Source organism: Camellia sinensis, chromosome 8, assembly GCF_055761805.1.
Source record: "Camellia sinensis isolate YWXY chromosome 8, ASM5576180v1, whole genome shotgun sequence".
Lineage (NCBI taxonomy): Eukaryota > Viridiplantae > Streptophyta > Magnoliopsida > Ericales > Theaceae > Camellia > Camellia sinensis.
The window spans coordinates 31,013,745-31,017,177 of record NC_138968.1 but is presented as its reverse complement, the minus strand read 5'-3'; the positions used below and the strand labels follow the sequence as shown (position 1 = coordinate 31,017,177).

Genomic DNA, 3,433 nt, shown 5'->3' with positions numbered 1-3,433 from the left:
CAGGGCTTTTGAGTCGGCAGCTTGCCGTCGCAAATAGCGGATTTGCCGACGCAAAAACTTTTTGCGACGGCGTTTCGACGGCAACTCAAGGGACGAAAATGGTGGGGTCGCAAAAAGTTTTTGAGTCGGCAATCTGCCTCAGTGAGAAAATTGTGAGTGAATTAAATTTTTTTTTATCTTTGGGAACCAAAAGTGTGATTGCCAAAAGTATATTTTCAGCGACAAAAGAATATTTTAGTCACCAAAAAACTAAAATATTTGGAGGAAAATTTCAAATTTTGGAGGGAATAAAAAAATAATTAGCGATTAAAATATTTAGGTGCAAATTGTTATTAATTATATATGTATTTTGTTTCCAACCCAAATCATAACAAACCAGCAACTCTCTCTCTCTCCCACTATTTTTAGCATTTCACTCTCTCCCTCTCTCTCTCCACAGCTCCTCTCCCCTCTTTCTCTCACCGCAGCTCTTTCTCTGGTTTGCCGACAACCAGAGTTCCTCCTCCTCCTCCTCCTCCTCCTCCTCCTCTACCATCGCCATCGTGAAGAGGGAAGACTGTACACGCACCAACATGACTCTGTTTTCTCCGAATGGAAGCTCTCTCTCTCTCTCTCTCTCTCTCTCACACACACACACACAATTTCGCAAAAACAATTATCATTATGAGGAACCCTTGTTCAAATGTTCCAAAAGCAATGAAAGAAATTTGAGTTTTTGAGATTTTGGATGTTCTTTTTTTTTTTTAGAATTGAAGTCATCTAAGTTAGCATCATATTTATGCAACTTTTAGTCGGTTGCAAAAGAGATTTGTCATTTATTCATGCCTCATGTGCCAGTGTTTGTGAAAATAGGTTGGTCTGTTTTCCTATGTTGGTGACGAAACTAATCTTTTTGATTTATGCTCGCCAAGTGTATGTAAAAATGTCATAGAGAGGTTTTGAGGGCTGGTTTGTTGGTTTGAAATTTTATATTCCTTTTAATCATGAATTAAATGCTGCTTATATATTTATCATTGATTAGGTGTTATGAACTCCTAACAGTAGAAACTACAATGACTTTGGGTTCTGGTGGAGGATAGGAATGTAAAGCTTTTGTCGCCTCTAGTATCACTCGGGATTGTAAGAAAAATAATTTTTGTTTCAACGTAGTTCTTGCATAGCACTGTTGCAGCATTAGGACTCAGTTAATTATGGTAGATTTCAGTGCATAGAATTCAGTTAAAATTGCTCATGTTGGATCATCTACACATGTTCACTGAAGTTTTACATCAGATGCTACTTTGCTATAATTACTGCATAGTTACTTTTGGATCATAGAATGTGGAAAATGATGACCAACTTTTGATTGTTTTTGAAGGATTATTTCATAATTTGGACTAGACTAGTGATATGCAAACAAAACTTTTGCACTGAATTTCTATTCAAAATGATTTTAGATTATATAGTTTGCTCTTCTCTCTTTGTATAGGAAAGGTGGGAAACTTACTTACGACACTTGCACTAATCTGGCCCTTTTCCGATCATTCTCAGCTTCAGACTATGTTGCTGCCCAGTGTCTTAGGAGAGGTAAAATTTGTCAATATGAATGAAATATTAACTGGAAACATATAACTACAAGCTTGTAGATGACTTTAGATGTTACTGTGTTGTATTATTTTTTATTGGGTTGTTAGTAATAATGACTAATGGTTTAGTTGTTTGAACTAGGATATCAACACTTCACGATTTTTTTATATTTAAAATGTAGTAAATATTTATGTAAATTACTTGTTCATCTTTTTTTACCTTGTTCTTTTATTTACAAGTCTTTAGCAAGAATGCTGGACCCAAAAGTTAACAAACTAATGGAAGATGTGACTTTGAATGGGTAGACTAAGCAGAAACTAATGGGAGATTGGCTATTTCTTGTTCTTAGAGTGTTAATTATGGTTTAAGCTGTTTGAAGTAGGATATAGGCGCTTTACCATTTTATACCTTCAAATGTAATATACTTTCCTAATGTTGATGGTCATCTTTTTCCTGTTATTTTTTCATTAGTCCTCTAACAAGAATGTTGGATCACAAAGCTAACAAACAAATGGAAGATTTGGTTTTAAATGGGAAGATTTGCATAATGCAATCTATGCATCTAACCACAAAATAGGTGGGTTAAGTTTGGATGGAAATGATCAAGATAATAACATTAAAATTTCTGAAGCATTTCTCAATGCAAAGTTTCTCTTTACTAAAATGTGCAGCTGAAGTCAAAATAAAATAAAATAAAATAAAATCTATCTTTTTTTAAAAAAAAAAAATAGTTTTTTTTTTTAAAAAAACAAAGTTTGTCAAGAAGGGTGGAATGTCTAATGATTCATTGTGATAGATAGTTCTCGTTGATCCATTGGAGATCAATGGTTGCGTGGTCTATATAACAGTTTCAATCTAGGTAATGGTTGTGGTATCAGTGTAGTGTTATTGGGCGTATTCTCACTGTATAGGGGGAATTGGTTAATAAGCAGTGAATTTACTCTTTTCAATATTTTACCCTTTAAAATTAAGCATATTTGAATTGTAGGCAACTCTTTTTTCCTTTTCTATAGTATCATAATTTGAATCTATAGTATAGATCTATAGTATTCTTTCTTCTTTGTTGTTTTATTGTTTTTACTTGGGAAATTACTAGTGAAATTGACAAAATGTGACCTTGTCAGTTGGCAGTCATGTTGTTTGTTTTGGCAAGGTGTGGCAGCTCCGTAACTATTTGGAAGATGGCCAAATTGGGTGCGCTGTGATTTCATTTGAATTTTCAAAATGTAGATTATTATTTACACTTCTCACTGGCTATTCACACTCCATATTGTTTTTTGGCTAAAAGTAAAATTTAAGGATAGAAAGCAAAAGTAGAGTGTGAATAGTAATTTTCTTAAAAATTTAGGTGCTAAATTTGTTGACTAATCTTTTTTTTTCATCTTACAATCTTAAATTAACAACTTTAATTATTTTAACAGTTTCAATTTATTTTCTAAACTGTCATTCTCGTCATGATGTAGAACATGAACATCTACGTGACAAATTGATGAAGAACAATTGTGGAAGGACCTAAAGCCCAACAACAGTGTCTCTAGTATCAACATCATCATCATCATCACAATTGTTATTAAGATTTTCTTTAATTTTGATTTTAATTGTTGGTTTGGATAGTATATGAGAGGAAAATTTATGAGCAAATTCCGCTGAGCTAAGACCATATGTTGAAGTGGACCGAGCTAGGTTCACTCTCCTGGTCATTGTGTCGCGCTGTGAGTGGAAATAGGAATGAAGGAAGCCTAATCATAGCCTGGTGTAGACACCCCATTTTTGACCGACCTTAAGACTCAGACGTTACTGATTGAGCGCTTGGTGATGTTGCATAATGTGCTTGTTCAGAAGTTTCAGAGTTGCGGCCGTGAGCCCT

The 3,433-nt window shown here is 34.2% G+C and overlaps 1 long non-coding RNA gene across 1 annotated transcript; it reads left to right on the top strand.

The window, feature by feature from the left end:
- Positions 1-342: 342 nt before the first annotated feature.
- LOC145796872 (uncharacterized) lies at positions 343-1,763 on the top strand. Its single transcript, XR_014337511.1, has 2 exons — positions 343-1,119; positions 1,469-1,763. It is a non-coding gene; the product is annotated as an uncharacterized LOC145796872 (long non-coding RNA).
- Positions 1,764-3,433: the final 1,670 nt, after the last annotated feature.